Raw genomic sequence first — 26,310 nt, forward strand, 5'->3', positions numbered from 1 at the left:
GTGTGTGCTGTAAAATGTTAATAATGCTTTCCACCTCACAGTAATATTGTGAACAGAACTACAGATAACACTAAGGAGTTCAGATTCAGTGACAGCACAACTTTAGTAAATACTTCAGATATTTGGTAAAAATGTAAGCAATAAAAATGAGCACTATCAGGTAAAGATCTCTACAGGAAGAAATGTTCTAAAGAACAAAATATAAAAAAGTAAACATTACCAACATCTTTCTGAGAGCGTATTTCAAAAACATTTTTCTTTTGCTACTTAAGGTTTGCAGAAACATGCTGAAAGGATGTTTCTCTGTTACAACCTTTAACTCCAAGTTCTTAACCAAACCATAGATCATAATATTGTCATTCTTCACTGTCACCGCTGCGTCAGCAGCTGTTTTTGGTCTCACAAAAAAGGATTTGACCTTTGGGATGGACAGGAAGCTGAAGGAGCAACTTTCTGAAAAAATAGCCTCCTGTTTACATATGCCTTGTTTAGGGAACAATTATCTTGGGAAACATAAGTAATAAGCATGTAAGTTTACATAAGCAGAAGTGTCATTTTGATAGCACTGAGTATGAGTGTATGTCAAGCTGTTGCTGAGTAACTGTTATATTATAAAATGCTGATATGTATTTTACCAACAAAAATTTAAAAGTGCTAATAACAGGACCAACGGCACAGTCCATCAGAGTAAGATTGCTGGATTCCTACCTACCACACTGAAACTCATCCCCAATAATGGAGACAACAGCAGCTGCCTTTATTTTTTGTGGCACAACTTTTAGTGGTATTTGTTTACAACTGTCCCATAATGTTGGTAACTCTAGGCCATCACTTTGGTTTTCTATTCTACAGTCTCAGATCTCCAACAGTAGCAACAGCAGACCTGAAACTATCACACTCACATGCGAACTTCTCAAAATATTTTCATTCTACTGGTCAGCTCTAAGTTCACTCTATATTTGTATACTGTAAATAGATGAGCATTATTTCATATTGATCTGAGAAAAATGTGAATTATATGCAAGCATATGAGTAATATCTTATAAGGGTTGAATGTACTTGTGGATAACTCATAATGGCAGAAACAAAGCAACTCAGTCTTTTTAAAATATCTTCCGCTAAACTAAAAGGCTATTTAAACATATTGCAACTATTTGCGCCTAATGTCTGGATAATCTGACTTGATTTTTAATGAAGCATAACCTCATTTTATGAGGATGGAAAATATGCAAAAATCAAACATGAAGTATAATCACTTTTCCAACTTCATATTACAAGCTACCTTCACAGTGAAATCTACTCTAAGTAGTTTTAAAGGAACAGCGCTGTTAAGGGCCACAGTGTTCTATCCTTTTGGGAAACCAGCTTCAACAGCATTCCAGAGAATGCACTTTAACGGTACAAAGGGATTTAATTTTATTTGCTCGGAAAAAAAAAATACTGTTTGAGTCCCTTGTTCACAGCTTTATACAAGATCTTGAGAAAAACTATACAAATTATGAAATAGATTTACTGCTATATACATACATATCTCTATTAATTTTACATCTGCATGTATTTAATATTCAGCAGATGCCACAGAGCACCACTCTGCTGATACTCAGTTCACTCCAGGACGGTAATGATACTGACAGCAAACTCTTCCCTGGAGTCTACTGAGGCAAATTCTTCTCTTAGTTACAGTAACAGTTCCTTGAAATCCCGTCATGACTCAAAGGAAAATTTAGTTCTTTGTTTACTTATATTTCTAATAAACAACAGGAACAAAGTCCTCCACAGATAACTACTAGCCTATTTTGCAAGAAGACATGATGGTACAACTGGCAGATTTTAGAGAAAACTACAAGCAGAAGCTGCCTCACACTGCAATACCTTAAGAACACAACGCCAGATATTCTCACTAACTGTTAGTAAACCTTTTTCTGAGGCAACACGGTCTCCCTTATTTCATCAGTAACATTACCGAATGTAAAGGGAAGCAAACTCATTGGAATATTTCATGACTCTCAAATGCAAGAAAAATGTTTTGGCTTACTACCCGAGTTGGTGGTAATACTTCATCATTTTTTTCCCAAAACACAAGTTAGCTACAGAACAACATTGTATTTAGCATTCAGAACAAGTAACATGATGAGAAAAGAATATGTATCTGTATGCTTTTAAAAAGCTACTGGGAGTCTGATGATTTGAATTATAGAAAGTTATGCCTGAAGACAGCCATGCAACCCATCCACCCATAGCCCAACAGAATTCTAGTTGCATGCTCTGCAGTCAGCACCTTTTTTTTTTTCTTTTGGATCCATTTACAGCATGAAATGGATCATGAAATAATGCTTATACACTGAAAAGCCCAATGGGATAACTGATAATGCTGCCTGTCTTTCTGCATAATAGAGACCATTGTGTTTTAGTCTCCTCTGCTTGGACTTCTTTTTGCAGTACAGATGCCAGGAATACTTCTATTAAACATTTGGCAAGCTTTTTTCACTTAAGAAAATTAAAAGCCTCCACAGAATTAACCAGTGTAAGCTTCTTTATGTACAGAACTTGACTTCTACTTTCCCATCTACCTCAAGTTCATCACCAATTGGTGTGCTGAGGCAGCAAAAGACTATGGATTAACCATCAGTCTGAAGAAAGCTGAGATAATGTGCCATCCTACGCTTGGGAAAGGATAAAGCTCTAGCATGACAATCAATGCAGATGAACTCTAATAATGGATTTCACTTACTGGGATGAGTTTTGTCTAAGCACTAGCCTTAGTGATCAGTAAATCATTATTTAAATGTAAAAAGTTGCACCTTGCATTCAACAGAGCGCCCCACTGAAGCTGAAACAGCAAAGTATGAGACAAAACAGCCGACCTTCAGCCTGCTTCGACTCAAGACTCAACGTCACCTCTTCATTCTCTCATCCTTCCTTTCCCCGTGCCCATGCTGCTCTCCCCTCTTTTGCACTGCTCCCCACTCCTCATCACTCCCACACTTTCAGATCATCTCAGCGCTCCCAGCTCATCCCGAGCCCGTGTCTCCTTCCCTCTCTTCACCCCAGCATAGTCACCACAGCCACACCAGCCATGCCCACTACCTTCCTCAACACCTCATGTTCCCTGTGCTCCTGCCCTCTGTTCTCTCCCAATTTTTCCACATGGTGTCCCCAGATTTTCTCTACCTTGTGCCAAGAAGCCCTGTCCTGGAGTCCCAAATTTCTCTTATTCCTTATTATTCTCTTATTAAGTTTCACTTATTCTTTTCTTTTTTCCCTGACCTCCCTTCGGTCCTCCTGTCATATAATTGACTGCCTTCCATCACAAAATAAACAAAAAACAAAACAAAGCAAAGAGTAACCCTGGCCTTAACAAAGTATTTGCTGCCATCCCATTTATTCTGAGGTCCTCCCAATACACGCCTTGTCTATTTGCTTTGTCTAAAAGCTCTTTGAGCACAAAGACTATTTGCTATGATGTGTTTGTACAGTGTCTAGCACAGAAAGGCCCTACCATAATAAAATAATTTCTGTACCAAAAAAAAAAGAGTTAGTGTCAAGACACTGCACTATTTTTAATGCAATTTATCCAAGGAAAGCCTACATTTTCTCTTTTCTGTTTTCTAAACAATAAAACAAAGTTGCTGTAACTGTCTGCAGCCACAGAAGTCACAACAGGGAAGGCTGCTGGATGTAAGGAGTATTATTTAATGTATCAACAGACTAGTCAAGTACATGCATCTTGTACCATTCCCAACAGCATTCCAAAAAAGGTGAAGTGGAAAGTGATCTTTTATTTTCAGCCTTTGATAATACACATCTAAGAAATTCAACTGCCAATCAGAGATTTATTTGTCTGATCATACGGAAATGTGAGCCCAATTCATTCCAGATGGCTGCACACATAGGCGTCCAAATTCACACATGCAAATAGTCAGCTTCTGCACAAAACCGCATTATCTACCCACCAAGGTGCAAAGCAGACCTTTAACAGATTTTTGCCGCGATTTCATTTTTGTACCCCCTGCCTACTGTTAAAAATTGCAACTTAAATTTCACTCATGTAGATTGTTGTGTAGACTAGCTTGGGGTAAATCAAAACTGCAAAACAAAAAGATTCTCCTGCCTTGTTTTCAAGCAATCTCTAGATCATATTAATTTTTTGTCCAGATGAAATCACATGGCAAGACAGCCTCATGTTTGACAAGAAGTGAGGTCATCTGGGAGACAGGAATTTGTTTCTTACATAAGAACAGGTCTGTATTATTCACAAGCAAAGTAAATAAGAAAATAAAAATAACAATACAGATCTATAAAGCAGTATGAAAGCAGAATTGTGAAAGAGTGGTGGTCACTTCTCCACCACAGAAAATACTATAAAGTGAATGGAAAAAAATTTAAAAAAGACTTCAGAGCACAAGAAGACAGATGAAGAAAAAAGCATCTTGGCCACTATGAAACCAGGCTCAACACATGCAGTTGGTGAGGCGCAGAATTTATTAAGTTTATTAAGGCAAAGTGAATCCTCATGGTGAAAACAAGTTTGAAAGACCCTAAAGAAAACAGGATGCTTCTCAAGCAAGGAAGTATTTTACACTTCAGCTAAGGAAAACAGGTGTATTCATTTGTCTTAGGTGTTAAATGCCACAAATTGAGACCCTCAAAAATTTTAACTGATCAATTAAAAATGTTTGTGGTAAAAACAGTTTTACCTCTAACTTAATTAATTGTCACCTATAGCCTGAGATTCCCACCTATTATGAATCTGAGACAAGCATTAATCTGTTCCTGTTTGCTCAGTGCACTGTAAGAAGGAGAAATAGGTCTTAGGAAGACAGATCTTTTCCCAGTCTCTCAAGAGCTGTCATCCAGACACATTAGAAATGGATTCTCATCTATGACTGAAACATTAGCTTAAAAGGCATTAGAAGTTGTATTACGTCTTTATAAAACATATTTACCACAGCTGGCTAGCTAGCTACAAAAAAAATCACGGTAGTACTTCTAGCACAAACACACACTACATACACTTGAAAACTGTGTGATGACTAAGGTGGCAGCCCTGGTCCAAACGAAACAAAGATGACATTCTGACTTGGGAGAAGAACTGTTCCAAGCGCCATTTTGTATTCATTCCATACAGGGTTACAAAATTGAGGCAGGATGAGTGCCTGGGCTTCTTCACAATGTCCAAGAAGCACAAATACCACTTTTTTCCATGGGCCCATCTTTGCAACACTCTCACAGAGCCTCTACTGTAACTATTGCTCAACACCAAGGTGCTAAACTGCTGTAACTAACCCATATGGAGCCAGTGACCCCAAGAGTAGACTGGTGCTGCTTAGGAAGTAGGTGACTCATGGGAAATGCCAGTTGTGTTGATGCCCAAGCTGCACTGGACACCAGGAAATTTCCAAATGAAATGTCATGCTGTCGGTCTACCTTTTGTGGTCCTGAACACTTGTAGCACTGTTTTCCTCTCTATTCCCTGCCCTCTTTCTCCTCTATCCCTCCTGCCCACCCCACTGCCCTCCCCTGCGCTCAGTCAATATGCCCAATGGGAAAATCAGATGGAGTTGCTAGCAGGGTGTTCTCCCTTTGAGATTCTCAGCTTTGTAACTGATTGGATGCTTTGGCTACCAAACTCTAGATTTGTGAATACTCTAAGCATACTGTGAGGCCAGTCTCACTTTACACACTGGAAATGTTTCATGCTAATCACTTTGCCAGTGAGCATTTGTCATGGTGAGATGAGCAGTCCTTTATATCCTATTGCTATCTGTATCATGTATTAATTACAGGAAGGGCATCCAGAATATAGCTGAGGTCTCTCTAATGGCTTTCAGAAATCTAAACACATGAAAAGAAACATCAGTTTTTGTTCCATACAAAATCCTCACCAGCTGTGACTGAGCTTTACATAAACTGGGATATTTGATTGACTTCCTCAATGAGAATAGCCTTGTAGTGTAAATCATCTGAGAGGCTGGACAAAAACAAATTTTACTTAGCCCTGTTCTGTAGTGTAATTACTCAGGAAAGGAATTAACAAAACCATTATTTTTTACACACCCACACACACACACACTCTCCCCCATCTGGAATATCAGGCATGATCCTGCACCGGACAGGTAATTTTTAAGATTTTGGTAATTCACGGATGTGCAGCATATTTATGGAACTGATTCAAGGAACTTTGGCTGGGGGGGGGGGGTCTTCTTTCTATAGACCTGCTATTTGCCAGCTAGACCACGTTACTGCAGAAATTCTTTTATAAAAACAGAATCTTAATTCTGGAAAATTACAAGATTTGATACAGAGAGCATCAGCTAGGAAAGTTGTAACTATGCACATTAAAAGCAAATTGTAAATCAGGGAGCAGAACACTCACCACGCCAGGAAAGCAGCAGTCTGTGTGAGATGTCCAAACAGTGAAAAGCAGATGTTCTCTCAGTGATGCCAAAGCACCATTTACCAGATCCTGATCAAACCTCAGAAACAAGCAAGGGGTGCCCTATTCTAACCATACACAGTAATCAGAAGTTTCATTCTAAAGTCATTAAGAATTGATAATATGTGTACCACTTAACTTCACTGACAGAGTTAGGAACAGTCTCTTTACTTAGTCAGTGGAAATTGTGGTGGGTGCCTTCAGAAAGCCATTCAGAGTATTCAAGGTAAAAGCCTTGCTGCTACCTAACTTTTAGGTGCTCTGAACTGTCTTCTAGGCTCCTCTGTTTAAAAAAGGAGCCTGAAACCCTGTAACTTCAGGCACCAAAGTCAACAAACTTATATAAGGCGATACAAGCCTCTCCCAAAATCTCTCAGGGTCATACCATAGCCCTGTGCCTTAAGCTTAAGTTGGTTTTCCTTGGGGAACAGCCTCTTTTCCCATCAGGAATATAACGAATGGTACCTTCTAGTACGAGGCAACAGAACCGTTCGGTCACAGACCTTCCCTCTGCTCCTTGGACTTGTTCTTCAGGTGCTCTTACGTGGAGTTAAATGGGTTGGTGGGCTCTGATCTCCCAACAGAAATAATCACTTCTACTTCAAAATGAGTTCAAGCCCAATGTTTAATCCAGCCTTCTAGGAGAATTCTCTCTGAAATTAGCATCAAAATCACATTAAACCAGCAATGGATAATTTACATTTACTGTAATGATTCCCATTCCTCAAGGAAGTAGGAGCATGGCTTGCACCTTTGGCCACTTCAGGTTTGCTAATGTGGGGTTACATGAGATTGAGCAAGCCTCGAGAGGGTTGGTTCTCAAAGCAATGGCAGCGTAATGGGAAAATACTGAGAAAAATCAGTATTCCTAGAAGGAACAGGGGCTGAATAAGTGATGGCAACGCTGCCATGGGGGCTTTGCTGGCTTTTCAGGAAGTACAAGGCAGCTGCATTTTGGAACAGAGAGTTATGAACTGGAGCGTGGGCCGGGAGTCCTTCTGTTCACCATACAGTCATAAAACGTTAAGTGAAAGATCCAGTGAAAAGGAAATAAAACTAATTTCTAAATTATGAAATTTCTAAATTAATTTCTAGAAAATTCCAAATATTTTCTTACAGGTAACAAAGTGTAGCTGATAATCCTGACCACTGAAAGAGAACAATGAAAAACTTGGGAGGTTTATTTGCTTCTTTCATATACTTAATAAGGAAAAACAGGTGGTTTTAGTGTTATATTTTACTCGAACACATATAAAATGGAAATCTAAAATCCCAAAGTTAAAAGAAAGTGTTTTGGGTGGCAGTGGCAACATATGACTCCTGCTTTATTACTAATGTCGGCTACAACATGGAGGGCGAAAGTGGCCCAGCAATGAAAAATAACTTCTTTTTCCAGCCCTCTAACAGCTTCTGTGCCTTTTCCCACAGTACAAAAACTTGAATACACAACTCATTCTCAACGTCCTTCTCAGCTGTGCTATGGAGGGAAAAAGATTTTCCAGTAGGTTATTTAATCCATATCCTACCTATAATTACTTGTGCACAGGAAGAGAAACTTCTCATTTCAGGATTCTGAAAGCAGATTAATGAAAGTGCTTTTGATTATGGGGAAAGAGGGAGCACGGTAACTTGCTTAAAACGGTACAGTTTTGCCATATGTAGGTAGAAAAGAAACCCATCCATCAAAGATCTATTAATAATAGATGCAAACTGGCTCCAGAAACAAGATTACTTGGTGAAAATGCCAAAATAATAGATACAGGATTTTTATTCTATCAACTCCAAGCGACAAATGAGATTAGTTTAGGCAAACCCCACAGAATAAGGCTTTCTATTTCAGAAAGTAATCTTTTAATTTAGCCAAGATTTTGTTTGCTCCAAGATGCTACAAAATAAAAAGCCAATGCATTTGCCACACAAAGAGACAAGTCTGTGTACTGCATTTAAAAACAATTAAATCAGCAGTTCGCACCAGAGTAAACCTTTTAACTACTGGAATAGGCAGAGCCAAATCTCATATTTTGTACATACAGTTTAAACTGCCAAACAGGGTTTATGTACCGATTAGTGGAGATTATGTAGAGTGGTACTTCCATTTTTTAAAAATACAATATTATTACAAAGAACCCCTAGAGGTTCATATGAAGATGGTCTCTATTTCATAGACAGTAAAATCACTGAGGCACATCATCACAGCAATGACTTACTACTCATGAAGGAGCCAGGGGAGTTGAGCTAAGGATTGTTAATGCAGAGAACAGCCCTCCCCTGCAACCAAATATGTGAAAGCCAGTTTACAACTTGTATCAGGTTTTTACTGGATTTTGAATGAAGTGTTAACACATCTGTATCGTTTGCAAACTTCTCCAGCCTTTCTAAGAAATTATGACAAATTAAGAACACCTAAAAATATTTAATATTTGAGAAGTTTCTTCTTCATGTCAACTCTAATACCAGTGGTGGCTATAAATCTTTGTCAGGCTTTGGGGAAAAGTCACTTTCACAATCCAACTACATACATGGGATAATATTAAATATTGAATCATGCCATTGAGAGGCTTGAGCTGGGATGTCTCAGGCCTTGTTAAAATATACGTCCAGTGTTTTAATCAGCATAAGACTATTGATCTTCATTACAAACACAAATTCTAATATTTTTTAGTGGCTCTAAACATGCTTTTTTGAATAAATTTCTTTGTAAATCATGCTTATCATGATTAACAGTCACTAGCAGCGCAAGAGCAATCTAATATAAATATCACGTCACCGGATTTTAGTTTAATGGTACAGTAAGAGCCAGTAACAACTGGCTTGGGGGAAAATTAATGTATTTTTCAATAACTATCCTTCTCTGTAGTATGACTGAAATAGGGGAATTTGAGGTGGAGCTATGTGTACTATACTAATCATATACCATATCTGAAGTATACTAATCATCACCATATTTTCTACCATTCTTCCACATATTTCCACAATATCCTCCCTAATGTAATACACAGCCCAATTCTCCCATTTCTCACATCATCTTACTAACATCCACAAGCTGCCCAAGCAAATCTGCATCAGAAGCAATATCAAACTGTATTTTAGGAGAATACATATCAAAGTCAGCTTCCCATCGCCATTTCATAATTGCTGCTGGGAGCAAATGCTGTAGGTTTGCAAACAACCCTGCTCACACACGGAACAGAACGACTCAGCTCAGTGTCTGCAGGATCAGGCCCACAGCCCGGGAAGTCCTTAATAGAGGAAATGAAGGAAAGGTCTTCAGCTGGCACAGCAGCTTTGCCACAAGAGCTGGGGCTGAGCTATGCTTATGTAGGTGCAAAACATGCCCATCTCTAAGGTCTACCTCAAATATGAGGAGAAAAAAAAAAATCACCATCAAGGAAAGTTCATGCAATTTATGTATCTGATGTTACACTGCACGTCAAAATCTTTACGCACGTTACTGAGGCACCCATTCCCTTTCAGAAGTCAGCCAAGAGATTGCAGGGCTTGGAAATTAAAAAACACAACTACAGTTCTACCATTTCTCCTCACCACCACCAAAACAAGCCAGAGAAAAAGAAAAGATTTGGTTGAGAGGGGTACAATATGCCCATAACAGGAGTCCAGACCTCAGGGTGACCCCACAGGAGGTCAGTGATGGACTGGAGAGCCTTCAGTAGCAGACCTCTGACTGTTGAGAAAGTCGACTTGAGCAGAACAGCCCTGAGAAAAACCAGTCCTCAAGCAAAGAGGCAAGAGGGAGAAATGAGGCATGCAAGAAACCAATGGCAAGGTAAGAAAAAGTTTGCCATTTACTACATGGGGTTTTTTTAGGGCTGGCTGAAAAGGGAGCTGGCCCAAACCAATCAGTTGCCATCATCTCCAATCATAAGAGACCTGTTTCCAGTCTCAATTTTAATTAATTGACACAGAGACCCAGAAGGAACTTTTACTGCCCCAGGAACGAAAATGATAATATGATTATTGGGAGCTCCCTGCATCTTTGGTGCATCCATAGATAAGCTTAAAAGGGATAATAGAAAATGTTCTTTTTGTTTTGTCCTTCCTGCTTCTCTGAAACAGCAAAAACCATATGCACAGTATGCTTAGCACTTCTCCACCCTGAAGATGAGGGCTGCTCCTGCCCTGCCCTGGCTTGCAGGAACAGCCCTGTGCCCCAGGGGACGCAGGGCCAACACAGCTGGGCCTCCTTTAGGCACAAGAACTTTAGATGAGGAGATAATTCCAAATAAGATTCCAACTCACTCGAATCAAAAAAAGAAAAAAAAAGAAAAGAAAAAGAATGCCCAAGTCTGAAGCAACTCTTTTTTTAAAGCACAAGTTTAGTTCTACATTCTTTCTACAATAATGAGTTCAAAAAACATTAAAGCTCAAGCAACATAACAGAAGAGACACTGGAGTACTTAAGACAGTGGAAAATGAAGAAAAATAGACATCATGCAACAGAAACTACTAGGGTCTGTGTTACACTGTACTTTAAGGCAATGAAAAGAAATCCTGCCAAACTACAAGGGAGAAGCATATCAGGCAGGTAATAGTTCTATTTATAGAAAAATTCCATTTATAGCGATGCTAGCACGAAGGGGAGAAAGTGCCTAAAACAAACAGTCCATTACTAGCCTGATGAAAAGCACACTCAAGTCAATGTCAGCTTTTAAATTGACTTTAAAAGACTTTGTGTCAGGCCCTATTTAAGATTCCACTATATGAACAACGCGGAAAGAGAGTGGTATCCTGATTCAACTGAAGTCAGCTGGAATTTGATCACTGATTTCAGCAACATGAAGCTTTACCCAGTCAGTGCATACTATCTAAAGATTAAATGATCCCAAATGAAAAACTAAAATATGCAATATACAGTCAAGAAGATTTTTACAGGAAACATACTGTGGTAACGCAACACATGGATAACAAATGAATTTCATGTATATGGGTGAAAGCAAGAGTAATAGGAGAAGGTTCAGTTTCAAGTTTCGAAGTTTTTCACGTGTTTAAAAATATTTAGAAAATAAAGTGAAAATATTAATATTATATGTATTATTGGAGAATTCTTAGGATATTTGATTTAAATCCCTCAAAAACAAAATCAAATCAACCAATCTATTGCCATTAAAAGCAAAATGAGATAGAAAGGGCAATTCTGACAGGAACTGCCATTGCTTAGCTTCTTATCCTTACATGAAATTTCTGAAATATTAATTACCGCCAAAACACTGACCTACAGAAATACCAGAAGGAAGTAAAGAAATGCAGTGTGTTAAACTGTAATTCAGAATTTGGATGATGAAATTACAAGCAGGTGAGATACCTTTTAAAAGTGAAATATATACATTCATAACTATTTCATCAGCATGTTCATAAGAAGTCTTAAATATTTTCTCTCCTACTACTGCTCTTCCTAGAGGCAGAAAAAACCCTACTTTTCCTTTACAGTCTGATTTCCAGTTATGACATCTGCTTCTCACATCAAGGTTAGTATTTCAGTGGAAGAATTTTCCTGACAGACAAAGCTGCTACGCTTGAAACAGTGGTGAGACAATTCCAGATACCCTCTGAGCAAAATGGCTTCGGGAGAACATTCCTGTTAAGGCATGATGGATTCCAGGGAAGAGCCAATAGAGAAGAGTGGATGAACACTCCCATGAATACGAAATGAGAGCAGCACTGTTAATGACAGCCACAGTAAATACCTGCTGAATCACCCAGCACCAGGCAGTTACCGCAAAGCCCTTCAACAACACTCAGCCCGCTTCAAAGCCCATTGTAGTCACTAGAAAGACACCTCCAGAGCAGGTCCTGGCGTTGTAGCTGCAAACTGGCTGTGTCAGGACTTACTGAAGTGAAGAAGGTTTACTTACTGGTAAGTTAAACATGAAAAGGGAAATAAATGATGGTCACAAAAACGCGTAATGAAGACACAGCCACCATCATGTCACTGCAAACTTCTTAGCCGTGCAGGCAGTAGAAAGAGTGCAAATTCTGATTCCTCAGAAAACTGAACTTGAGGTCAGTTTATTACAGAGCTTTTAATTTCCATAGCACAAGCCTTCTACGCACAGCTCAAAGACGACAGACAGATAGATCCCCGGACAGCATACAGGTCACTTTACATATATATATGTATATATACACGTATATGTACACACACACACACACACATATATATATGTATATAAAAACCATTATCACCACCTTTCTGGAAGTCATTAAATCAGCAGCAGGGTTACCTCTGCCACTCCTATGCCAAAGGGGCACCCTGCCTTCCTCCTCACCTTTTTGTAACAGGTAAGATGGGTTCCCTTTAAGCCAAAAGTCCCCTCTCACCATGTAAGTGGCTGACCACATTTAGCTGTGCAAGAAAAGCAGTTTCTCTAGGAGATTAGGGTCCCTCTAAAACTCTGCTGCAAAGCAGCCAGTGCCAGTGCCATGCCACAACATGAGAGAGGCACACACCAATAAGTTTATTCTGCTGACACTACTGCTGGTAAATATGACAACTGGGCAGAAACAGTCACAGAGAACTACAAAATACCTAAGCAATATTTTGCTGCTAACAGTGGAAAAAAGGGCTGGGGAAAATGAGACAAAAATTACAGTGTGACTATTGGTTTGAAAGCAAACGGGATTTCAGTCAGCCAGCAGCAGCGGACTCGAAAGTCACCGAGATCTCACCAAGGCTCAGAATTTGCTCCTTGCGATGCTCTGACCCATCATCCCGTAGTTCACTGAGGAACCAAGCAGCCGGGTCATGCAGTGGGCAGATGCACATGGGAGAGAAGGCCTCTCGCTGGGACGGCTGCCCCAGCTGCTGGAGTTCCCTCTGTGACCAATGAACCACACCAATCCCACTGCCCGCAGCTCCTGCGGCCAAGGGAATGGCGACAGGTTTAAACCTAAACTCTAATGTCATTCTGATGGATACCTGACACACTAAAAACGTCAGGAAAACCTTCCTTGTTAAAAAAAAAAAAAAAAAAAAAGCAGAACAAAAAAATTACAAAAATTAAATTTATATATGCACATTACACAGAGACAACGTACAGAGAAAGAATCGTATTTTTTCTGATTTTGAACTAAGAGTCATATAACTCTTAGTTTTCTTAGTCTTTGTTTTCTTAAAACCATGCAGTGATATGATAGATGTGGAAACCGACTTCCACTGCCCTGAAAAAAAAAAAAAGAAAAAAAGAAGAAAAAACAAAGAAGAAAAAGAAATTAATACTAATAATCCAGAGGATTAGGGATCAGAGGTTAGCGCACAACCTTTTAATGAGCAAGGTATTTAAAGACTGATGACAGTATATTTTTATTCTTCAGTGATTGCTTAAAAGGCCATTCGATTTTATTTCCCATATTTAATTGTTCTTAGTGCTCAATAAATGGTTGACTGGAGAAAGTAAAAGATTATTTTTTTTTTTTTGTAGCATTAAAGATACTGTCAAGCCCAACACACTCATTCACACGCCCTCTACATGCCCTTCGTGTTTTCACAAAACTGTGCAGATTATCTGTTTTTCATTACCAAAACCTGAAACCCCCACAGTATTCAGGCTCTCTAACCTGAACTAAACCTTTCACAGGTGCATGAACAAAAAGGAGGTATTTTGCCATTCCCAAGGAGAACTTTATATATATATATATATGTCAAAGAAACTATAGGCTTGCACAGTAAAATTTTGTCTTACCTTACAATTTACATCTTCTACAAAAAAGGTTTGCCTATTAAGACCTTACATCTTTTTATGGCTTGGAGCTCTTTAAAACCTGCTTTTTGAACAATGGCTTCAGGCCCTCAGATCAGCAAAACATTTATTTAAACACATGGCTTAGTTACATGCTTAGAGTTCAGCATGTGCTTAAATTAGCTCATCATCTGTTCATCTTTCTCCTTGTCAACAGGGAGAACAAATGTGAAAAGTGTAGGAAAGGTTCTTTTACCTAGCAAGCATTCATTGTATCATACTACACAGTTAAATTATGTCACTTAGAGAAGATCATGATCATTTCCTAGGTACAAAGTTATTTTTGTATTTTTCCAAGAATTATCTAGTCATCCAGATGACATATGCAATGCCTAGGCTGTTCATAATAACAACTAGGTTATAGGTTATAAGCCATAGGTTAGATTATAACCTATGTTATTTATGTAACACCTAGATATTGAGACAGTGGATAGTTGTTGAATCTAGCTACATGCTTTCAAAATCACTAGAATCTGAAAAATTTTGACAGCTTTTAATTTGTATCTTTTCTCAGCATTCCTATGATGTAAGAAAGCATTGTCACCATTTTACGTACAGGGAGCTGAAGCACAAAGAAATATGGTTCAGATTTGCAAAAGGTTGTACGGAAGTTAAATGCCCAGATTGTCTTATCTTAATTCCTAACATGTTACCCTTACTTTCAACAAAACTGCTAAGGTGAAACTGCTAATGCCATTGAACTCAACAGGATATTTTACAGTGATTTCAACAGCATCAGGATTTCATTCTCTAACTTCAGTAGGATTTTTACCTAAATAAGATTTGGAACTTTTCCTTTATAACAATTTACAATATTTTATCATGCACCACTGAGTAACTAAAAAGAGAGCTTTCACCACTACATTTAAAGAGTATCTCATTCAGGAGAAAAAATAGATTCTTAATAAAAATAAATATTTAGTATACAAAAAATTTCATTGAAATACATACATGCATATGAAAGTTTAATTAGTTTATATCTAGCATTTAATATTGATCATCTCAAAGATCATCACTGTAGAAAGGAACAATGAAACATTAACAAAAAGAGAAAATGGCATAAAAATTTTACTTTGAAAAATAACAATATAGAGTTTTTGAAATGTAATCACATAGTTGAACCAGTACAGTAATATTAGATCTGTAATCTACTTAAGTATTTATTGATTGACACCCATGACAAAATAACTGTTACCCTAATAGGATTCACATCTAACATTTTTTAAGTTTCACAAATAGTTCACATGGTACACTTACAAATAAATCAATTAATATTGACTGATAGATCAATATATGCACAATATGAAAAACAGTTTTGGCGGCTTTATGTTCTCCGCAGAACAGCTTTACCTACTGGTGATTAATTTTAATTTACTTTAAAGGATTTTATTGCACTGAAACTTTAATTAAAAACGAAATGAGAAAGTCTATAAAGTCTGCATAGCATCAACTACTTGGACTTGATATCCTGCACTTCGCCTACCCTCTGTACATATGGTTTCTGTTAAAATAATTGGAAAGCAGATCTGAACAATGTCACCCACACATCCATTCTAAGAGCTAGAAGATATATAACCATTAAATGTCACTAATATTAATAAAGAAACAATTAATTCTTCATTACCTATTTCTAAAATACACCGTCAAACTCCTTCAGTTCAAACACAAATAAAACATTACACATGCCTGTCAGTGAAAGAGGTAATCATCATCATTGTTACAATTTATACAGCTTTCTGTTATAAGTCTAATGCCTCATTTATTTATAAAGCTTTTTGGCTGACATTATAAATAACCTCTTTGAAATATTAAAAAAAATCTAGCTGTTATTAAACAAATCTCATTCTTCTTGTCAACTATCCCCTCATAAAATGTTGCTTCTAATTTGCATTACACTTTATTTTGATGAACAGACAAAATTTATATTTATAAATGTTTCAGTAAAACACACTAAAGAATACTTTCTGTTGACTTATGTATAAAACAGATAATCAGCAGAACAATTTCAGCCCCCCCCCCCCAAAAAAAAACAATTATTAACAAAATCCATTCAGAAAGGTTTCAGAAAATGCTGGTGAGTTTACACTAGGAATAGATTGGCTCAGCAGCCATAAAGTGTCCGATTTAAAGATCACAGTCAGTGAAAAGACTCCTACTCACTACCAACACTGGTTTGGATCAGGTACAAGAACAGCTCAATGTTAATTATTAAAAAAGCACAAAATTGTCACAGTCTTCATCTGCTCCAACCAGTATCAGGTTACAAGCCTCTCAGGTGTCTCTGGCATGCTGCCTGGACTATTTATTGCTATTTGCAAATTAGACACTTGTGTAAGAATGTCAATTTTAAATATCTTTGTTTAAATGAGCCTGATAAGAGATGACCAGATACACATTTTATGAGACTGCTGAATAATTATACTGCACAAAGACAGCTTGTGAATTTTACAGGACTGTTAAATAATGACAGCACGCTCACAAGGTAACTTGTGAATTTAGTGCTGAAAGAATAAGCTATCGCAAGCAATAAAAAATGTATACTCTAAACCTTTAAAAACAAAAATACTAAAAAAGTCAACTATAGTCCATAGTAAGAACAACTCCTGAGCTGTCTATACAAGAGTAATAGAGAGTCTAAGGTGCCTTTATCAATCCTGCTAATACAGTTCCAGCAATTGTTTTCTGTACTCTGTAAAATATGTTTCCAGTGCCTAACGTAGGAGTCATTAAAGTTTCCCCAGCCTCAATTGGCATAACTAATGATGCCATATAATAACAGAATGCAATCTCTAATGAAAAGCCTACCAAAGGCTCCCTGCAACAATACTGCTCATGATTTAGCACTTAGTATTCTGAACTTGTTCATCCTCCATATTTTATTCTGTGGATATTATCACCACTCAGAAAATTACATTTCAATGAACTTGTCAGGAAATAAGTAATAAATTAATCATGCAGCATAAACCAATTACAGTCATTTTCTGGTTGTTTTCTTTTAGGGCCTAGGCATGAATGCAATACTAGCTGCATTGTTTATTACTGTGGACAGTTTAAAAGGACTATTGGTGGTAAGCAGTAACGCTGCTGGAAGGAAGGGGGAAAAAAAACCCTCTCTGCTCTCTTGAAGTCATCGCAGGTACAAGTACCACCTTTAATGGACCCAGGGTTTCAGCACTGCAACTAGGAGGTCAGAGCCCTTTGTTTCTGTGCTCTGTTTCCAGAACATCATGATGATAAAGGTATGCTTTGTGTCAATCACGCTTTTCGCAGCAAACTCGGTGGCCAGGCTTCCCAGGGAAAACATCTGACCTTGCTCTGCTCGTGAAGTTGCTGCTGACAACAATGAAATTCCAGCACAAAAACACATCTGAACGTTTCCCGTGTTCCTGGCTCCCTGCTACCTTGTCCCCCACCACAACAACAGTGAATACGGATTCTGGAGCAACGTGAACTGACATAGGGGACAGAGCTGGCTATGGCTTGCTTAACATCTGTACCATAGGTCACTGGAAAAGTTTCCCAAGGCCAAATTTAAAAGTGCTTAGCTGCCTGAAGTTGTGGAAAGAAAGTTTCAATACACTGAAGCAGATTAGGTGCCAAAATCTATATACACCACCTAACCTAATCGGGCACTTTGAAAAGTGCCACAAGATACCTATATGAAACTTCACGGATGCACAGAAGTTTGCAAGCCTAGACCAGTCTCTTTACCAATGTCAGGAGTGACACAGGAAGGTGCTACAGGACTAAGCTGTCATTATGAGTATCTAACTGTTCAATTTGGGAGTAATTGGGGCACATTAGGCTGATGGCTATGGCTAAACTGCAGAAAGTGGGAGGCTACTTTGGCAGGATCTCAATTCTGTTTGGGCAGGACCTGGATGTAGCATGACCTCCCTCCCATACCTGACTGCTAAGAGAAAGCAAGTCTGGTGCATGGGCCATGGGGAAACGGTAGCTCCAGCCAGATCCCCAAACTGAATGATCAACAGCTGATCAAGGCTGTAAAGTTTGCCAGGGAACGCACTTGCCCTCAACCTAAAAATAGCTTTTATTTCCTGTATGATTTAATGCTCCTTTTTCTTATAACACTCCCTGCCTTTGACCAAAATTTCTAAATCACTTCTACTGGGGAGGAAAAATATAAAGGTATTTCTTTACTGCTACAACTGTGGCAGCACTAACACAACCCAGTCATAGTGAGCTGAGCTGACCTGACTTTTTTCCTATGTATCACCAAAACAGGCAACTTGCAACAAGTGCCAATACATTCAAATTGCCTGTACCTACCCTCTACAACAGACCTCAAAGGTATGTACTTGAAAAATCAGATTAGTGTGCTTAATGAAAACCTTTCACATTGATGATGCTTCCACTAAATATGTGCAGTGAGCAACACTACCAGCCGAATTACCAGCCGAGGGCCTCCAAACTAACAGGGATGGAGCAGCTGAATCGGCTCTTGCTCCAGGCTGTGTGAAAATTCAGGAAGACAGCAGCTCACTGGTTTAGCACCTCTGGTTTAAAGCACTGTGCTTATCTTCACAAGTGAGTGAGCCAGAAAGATTTTTTTTTTCTTAACAAATAAAGTTCAGATTCTGAGGCAAAAGGCACTCTCTGCCATAGCATGGAATTTCACAGTAAATTATACAGATGCAAATTTCAAAACTATGTAGGATTCTGGACAAGGCCCATGTTACTGTCCTACACATAAAAGTGAGCCAAGGTAATGTACAAAGTGCCATAGAAAATCCTTGCTTAACAACAAAATCAAAAAGGAAAGAAAGTCCACCTGTGTAGTGTCTTCAAATGCACCTAGTTATATTCTACAGTGATTTACAGCAAAATAAAAACTTTGCTACAGACTGCTTTTATTGATACACAATGAGGATTTTATGAATGCAAATACACTTTAAATATATGCAATATTTAAACTCTTAAACTTAGTCCTGCAGGGGTAATTACGGATATATCATACACCTACCAGACTACAGACCATGTTATAGCATCAGAATCATTTTTTGTGAATTTTGTCTGTGTCCTGTCTTGGCTCAGAAAAAGACCGAGTGGGTTAAGCTCCAGGAGCTCATTTTCATTGCCATTTTTTAAAGGCTGAATATTGTTTAACCTTTCCCCTGTAGTCTGCATGAAATTCCTAGAGGGCAGTTCAAGGCTCATATGGTCTAATTAAAAGCAGGATTTATTAAGACTAGAATAAAACAAATTAAAATAAAATAAAATTTGTCATAATATATATATAGTCCCATATTTGGCATGAAGTAGGCCAGAAGTGCAGTAAAAAATTACATTATAGCATTTAAAGAAAAAAGTTATCTACCAAGTACTTTTGTCACTGAGTTGGCTGCCAAAGTAATATCCCACCCTCATGACTTTTCCAATTCTTTTCTCTGCTTGATTTATCTTCATACCAGACAGCTCCTACCAAGAAGTCATGTGTTCTCCTATGCTTCCCCTATATTCATTTAAAACTATTCAATTCACTTAATGGTTTCAGAGCCTCTTTTCTTGCTTCCCCTTTTTATCTTATCATCTTAAATACTTCTTTGAAGATAGAATCAAAGAAGCTCACACTTTCAGACCGCTGCTCAGGGACTGAATCAGACACCGTACTTTCTCCTTCATCTCCAAGAGTAAGGAAATGAGGTTTAAAGAGGTATTACCAACTGAATGTATATAAAACAAATCAGAGGTGAGACACACTTCCAAAACAAGTGTAGCTGAGCTAGTTCAGGTGCTGACAGCAATGAAAACGGAGCAACATGGGCATCAGTGCAGGCTTTACTAGTTTGCCTGGAGCTAGGTTATCCTGTGCTCAAATCTATGCAGCTGCACTTTCACCGTATCTCAGGCTAAAACAGATAGGCTGAAGTTCATATTATGTCCGCTTGCATTGAAGCCTCATCTCTGACTGGAGTACAGATATATTTTTAGAAAGCATATTTGACATCAATATTGTTCTGTGTCAAAAAACACTAAGAGAACCAAAGCAATTGATCCCATTCTGTTAATAAAAACAAAAATGGGCCAACAGCATTCATACGTCTATACAGCACAGGGGGAAAATTCCTCTAAAGTACCAAGAAATGGGGAGCGCATTTCACTAGCTGAACCCAACGCTCCACAGCGACAGTAAAAGCTAGCATAGGTTTCAGTGTTTTGCCACTTCTCAGGAGGCTTTTCCCAACAACCCATCTTAACAGCAGACATCCCTGCAACTGCAGCAGTGTTTAACAGAACCCTTTAACCCACTTTACCATAATCAGAACTAGGAAAGCTTTGGCAGATAAGTAGGTCTATTGCAGAAACAGAGTTAGAAATTCTCTAACAATGTGGTACATTCTGCAGCACAAGTTCACTTAGTATCCCTGGTTCACCTCTGTGCCACAGCGCAGGAGCCCTTCTGGGTAACCTTCTTTCTATCCGTCTTCAAATTACATGTGTTCAATTTCCTCATATTATCCTAATTATGTCATGATGGGTCATGCTAAATGATTTCTCTTCCTTAATTTTTTTTGTTTTTATATATTTTTATATACTTCAGAAAAAGCTAGGTGATTACCGTGCCCCATTATTTTAGTCACCATTAGCAGATATTTAAGTCTTTCAAATCTATTCTCATGAGTTTGTACTTTCAGCATCTCAAGCTTGTTTAGATCACTTGTTTTCAGCGTGCAAGTTTCCTGGTGTCAAATGCCCTACCTTTCCTTCCAAAAGAGAATATAGTTCCAGTAACACTCACTTCTATTCTGGGAAACAAAACAAAACAAACAAATGCACCATTTTCCCCAGTTGCCCTTAATTTGACTTCACTATGGCCCATGTTAACAGAAACAGCAGCTAAACTGTCTTTGAAACTTTATTCACCATAGCCAGAAAAAAGAAGAAAAAAAGACTGGTGAAATGCCTTTAAAACATGCTTTAATCTAGCTGGAATGCCATAAATTGCTTCCAGATGTGCTCCATACAAAAGTCAATCATAGCTATTTATACGGACACTCTGCAGTCCAAACAATCTGAATCCAAATGCCATGTCTCTGCTACAATAAAGCTATAAATGTCAGTTTTGTTGAATTTGGAGAGGTGTTGAAGAGTTTATGCTAGTTTGCTTTCTGGGCTATTTGTTAGCCAGCAATTATTAAAAAAATTTTTTTTTTTAAACCATTTTAAAATGGATCCTTTCCTTGCTGCGCTATTCTTAAAGCACACCTGACACCTTCCAATCACGACCTTGAAAGTGCCACAGGTTACAAGTTGAAATTCATTTCATAAGTTAGAAAAATGTAGTGCTTAGGCTATGAGCCAAGAATAACTGAAGGGCTTGGCAAGGCTCCCATGCCCTCCCTTAGACTGAACACACACGTAGTACACCTGGGACTAAATGAACTGAAGTACAGTAAAATGACACACCAACTGCAATAATACCTCTATTCAATAATCTTCCAGGGCATGGAGAAAAAATATATATATTCTCACTATCAAAGAAAAGAAGTTTGGAAAGTGTATCCTAATCAATTGTTTTGCATGAGACACATGGCCATCAGAATCAAAGTGTTCTTCTCTTGGGAAAATTAAATAACCAACATTTAGATGAAAAGATGACCTACAGAGTTATTCTGCACTATTTCAGGAAAATATATCATTTTTGTGTAGTCTCCACAGAATTTTCTTGTTCATTTTTATAGAGTTCATTAAGACGTTTTTTCCCTGCGAAAGTGCACCTGCAGTTCAATACATATATAAATGTTCATAATTTTAATTTTGGCTTTTTGTCAGTAACAGACAATAGGGAATTTTCTTATCATTGCTTGTAGTTTTGGGAATTAAAATGTTTCAAAAACATAATATGTAAGGACCTTACTCTTTAACTTTCCTGTCTTTTTATTTCCCTTGATGTCTGCTTTCTTATCCCCTACTCCAAAGATTTCCTTTGCTTTCCCTCCATTCCTCACCTTCTCCAAAGTTCAGAAGACCTTCCCTACAAAGAAGTTGAAGAACATTCCTTCCTCTCTGGCTAAGCCATAACACTGACTGTCATTTGTTGAGACAAACAGCAGAAAATTCTCTATTTTCAGAGAAGGGAAGCAAATTGTACAAAATGTGGTAGTTTAAAATGCAAATCTGTATATAAATGCAGAAAAAATGAGACACTTCAAAAACAAGGTTTGAACTCTCAGTTCAACTTACTGGGAACTTAGTTTTTAATAAATCTATTCAGTCAGACATCATACAAATGACTGGAGAAGCAGCAAACGTAATACCTGTATTTAAGAATGGGGGAGGAAACTATCTAGTGAACTACCGAGCCATCAGTCTGGCCTAGATATTATGCAAGGTTTGATAATCAATTTTGAGTGGAATGTAATTTCTGTGTAATTGCAGGGGGTTGCAGCAAAGATAAGCACCACAGAAGCAGAGAAGCTACTAAGTTAAAAGACAAATTTGGCATAAGAACAAGTGATTAAGAGCTGGCCACGAATCCCTCCAGACTGGAATTTACAAGCACATTTCTAACCATCAGAAGGGTGGTGAGGCTCCATAACAACTGCCTCATGGGACTAGCATGTAGGAAAAACTTTTTACACTGGAGGCTGATAAATTTATATGATACAGTATCTTGAAACAGCAGGGGATAAAACTTGGCAGTGCGCAAGTTGCCTTCCACTCCTGTATCACCCACCATTCACGTGCCTTTAGTCCTGACTCCTGTCAGACAGTGAGATTTTTTTCAGTGCCGGTTCTCCATACAACAATGACGAACTCCTGCAGGAAAAGTATAGGGAGCTGTTAAAGCAATTAGAAGGCAACACTGTTGTTTAGTGATACCTCTCTACTGGCATATTTCTTCTTTTTCTTCCACCCAACTGGTGACACTAAACTTCATAAACTATTAATGTGTCTACACTTCAATCTATGTCATTTTACATCCTCAGGCTACCAAAATGCGTATGGAAAGTCCTCTCCACCTCCCACCTAGCTGTAAAGACCTACTACACTGCCTCCAAATGTACATACACTCACTCTCACAAACCCACCCACACATATTTAACATCTTATTTTAAGATAAACGTACGCCCAAAGTAAATAACTACTTTATTCTGCATACATAATCCTTACCTTCTTCTCCACCAAAGCTTTTTCTTTGGCATAATGTTCTCTCCTCACCTCTTTGTCAAGCTTATCACTTAGATCACAAACTTTCTGAATCTGGGATTTATTTATAGCCTTCTGACAAGGCACCAGCTACACTCTGGGACACAAAAAAATCAAGTAACTGTGACAATAATAACTGACACTAATCACTATCACTGGCATTAAACACTATGACTCTGTTCTGCCTTTGCATCTGTGCTATGATTCTTCTAAAGTACTAAAGGAGCTGCCAGCAGACTACATATTAGATTATTAATTCGACCCATCCTCTCCATCCAACAAAAAGTACTGTATCTCCAGATCTGCATAGCTCCTGCATTTGTGATGGCTGATCCCCAAAAAGAGATAGAAGCAGAACAAAAGTCAGCGGAGTTACCAAAATATACAAGTCCCTTACGGCTACTGTTTCAGACAAACAGGTTTGGAGCCAGTGTAATAATAATAATTTCTATCAATATCATGCAATGTTTTATTTGGTTTAGATTTGTCATCATTTACTGGAAACAATAAGCCTTCCTAAATAAAACTCATATGTCTAAAATTATTTACTATAGCTTTAAAAGTAACAAATGAAGCACTTAAGTCTCAGATGTGTAACCAGTAGGGAGTTGGCTCGATGCATCAGTTTTTACACCTCTTGCAGTTAAATCAGAGATCCAAATGCAAAATCTAGCACTCAGTGGTGAACTTGTAACACTCCCTGGAGGAGTGTGTCCATAAACCATTCAGTGGATTACACTCATCCACACAAGACTTTATTTTATATATCCCGTCTCCACCAAAAAAGAAAAAAGAGCTAAACTAAGGTGAAATTAAGGTTGTGTAAACTATACATCATTTTTGTCATCCTATTTCTAAGTTTTTGTTTTCCTTTTAGAGACTTCATCAGAAAAATTTTCCACTGTCTTTATCTCACATGGATTCATTTTTCTAAATTGCTTCTTGGCCAGAAACGAGCTCCAAAAAAACACTCAGTGACATATGTGGCGTAGCCATGCATGGCTCAGGAGCGCTCTCAGGCCTTCATGAGGACGCTCAGCACAGCTAAAACGCTTTCAAAACTCACAGCACTAACTTTTCTGTAGAATGTTCTTAATGATAGTATTTGGGGAGTTTCAAATTACTCCTCACCTACTTATGAGTCTTCCAGACATGGAGTCTCCCTCAGTATATTTTGGTTCTTTTCATATACATATATATGTATATATACACACACATGTGCATGCACACTGTGTGTGTGTGTGTGTGTATGCATACACATCTACAGGCAAACACACACAGGTTGGGGCCAAATCTGTAATGGGTAAAAATCAGTGTGATTTCACTGAATTCAATGAAAGCTACATCACGTAAGAACACCTGAGGACAGTGAACCTCAGTTTTTATGGTCCACTGACACTTTCAAAGTTCAGAGAACATAATAAATGTGAATATTTCTAAGGTTCTTCACAATAAAAAATAAAATAAAGAGAAGAACACACAAACTAATAACAAGTACAGTGTTTTTTGGTTGCAGTGAATACTGTTCTCCAATGCAGTGAAAAAGCACTCTTGACCTGTTGGAAAAATCAAGACACCATAGTGTTGATGCCAGCCTCCTTGTAGGTCAACTAGTCTCTCACTTCATTTTGATGTAATCAATCCTCCTGAATTTAGGAGCCAAATACCAACATTTTCCTACAACCAAGCACATTTCACATAAGTCACAGTTAGGCAGAAATACTTACCCAACAGAATCTGTACCAGCAAAATCTCCCTGCTAACCATACCATAGAGCCCTAGAATGAGAAAGCATAAGCCTCCTTTTGGAGCTGCATATAGTTCAGGAACCAGAAACTGGATGTCCTGCCTAGAGTGCACCGTGATTAGTGCTAATAGACACAGAATTGAAGATAAAGTCACATCTACGATGAGGGCTGTGCAATATCCTGAACAGCAAAGAATTACTGGAAATACAAGCTGCAGTAGGGAGGGCAGGATCTCAAAAACTAAGCAAGAGGTCCAAAATTTCAGCGCTTGACATTGTCCATTAGTCAGTACATCCCCCTCTTTGCTAAAACACTGATGCAGTCACTAAGCAAAAAGACAGGGTTTAATCTTCCTGTTCCCTTGGCTTCTGCCTAATGTTCTTACAAAAAAACCCTGTTTATTCAAAAGGAAAGGACTTATTGGACAGAAGGGAAAATACATTAAAAATATCCAACTGATTGAAACTTCATAGTGATTTGTGGTATGTTTTCAACCGTGTAAGGAGTCTAGCTAGCCAGCCTAACATTTGTCGTTGTTCCGTCCTTTTTTTTTTAAAACAATTTTATTGAAAGTTTTGTCTTCAGAAAAGCAAATAGCATTAAATGTCAATAGCATGAGAAAATGTAGCCAGAAACTTGAAGTTTGAAGAAAGTTTCTATTTATCATATAGTGATAATTACCAGCCTTCCTCTGGGGCTAAATTTAAAAGGATGTCTACCCATGGAGAGGAGTATTTTGATTTTTCCTGTGACAGACAACTGAACTGATTATCTAGCATATGGCTTCTACTATGAGCTTCCCTCCATGTTATTTGTAATTTATTTTGTAATTTTATAATAGGTGGCTTCTGAGTCCTACCAGTAGCTTTTGAATTGACAGTTTCCACAGATCAGAGTTTCCACTTATTTATCTTTAAGAATATGGCAGTCACCCAGGTATCTACATTTATCATAATTTTCCAGTTATATCTGCATCTATTTATTAAGTTCCAGAAAAGCTTGCACTGATTCTCTGCTGGTTTCATATGACAGTAATATTTAAAAACCCACTGTTCTTAAAATGTTTGTTAAGCCCTTGAGGTTTTTTTTTTCTTTAGTTGACTTGTAAAACAACATTATTGAAACAAATATTTCAAACTGGTAGTTTTGAACACATGCCATAATGGCTTCCCCTCCAGCAAAGCCCACAGCCCTTCTCTAA

General features: G+C 38.1%; 1 protein-coding gene across 4 annotated transcripts in view; it reads right to left on the bottom strand.

Annotated features, from left to right (window-relative positions):
- RARB (retinoic acid receptor beta) overlaps positions 1-26,310 on the bottom strand; it is a 337,815-nt gene that overhangs the window by 244,481 nt on the left and 67,024 nt on the right. Inside the window, exons 4-5 of one of the 4 annotated variants that reach the window (XM_067291497.1) lie at positions 25,089-25,139; positions 22,889-22,971 (exon numbers count right to left, since the gene is read on the bottom strand). The exons of the other annotated variants lie outside the window; for them this stretch is intronic. The gene's annotated coding sequence lies outside the window, so the exon portion shown is untranslated. The remainder of the gene's footprint in view (positions 1-22,888; positions 22,972-25,088; positions 25,140-26,310) is intronic. 4 annotated transcript variants of the gene reach the window in all.

Source organism: Apteryx mantelli, chromosome 2 (assembly GCF_036417845.1).
Source record: "Apteryx mantelli isolate bAptMan1 chromosome 2, bAptMan1.hap1, whole genome shotgun sequence".
Taxonomy (NCBI): domain Eukaryota; kingdom Metazoa; phylum Chordata; class Aves; order Apterygiformes; family Apterygidae; genus Apteryx; species Apteryx mantelli.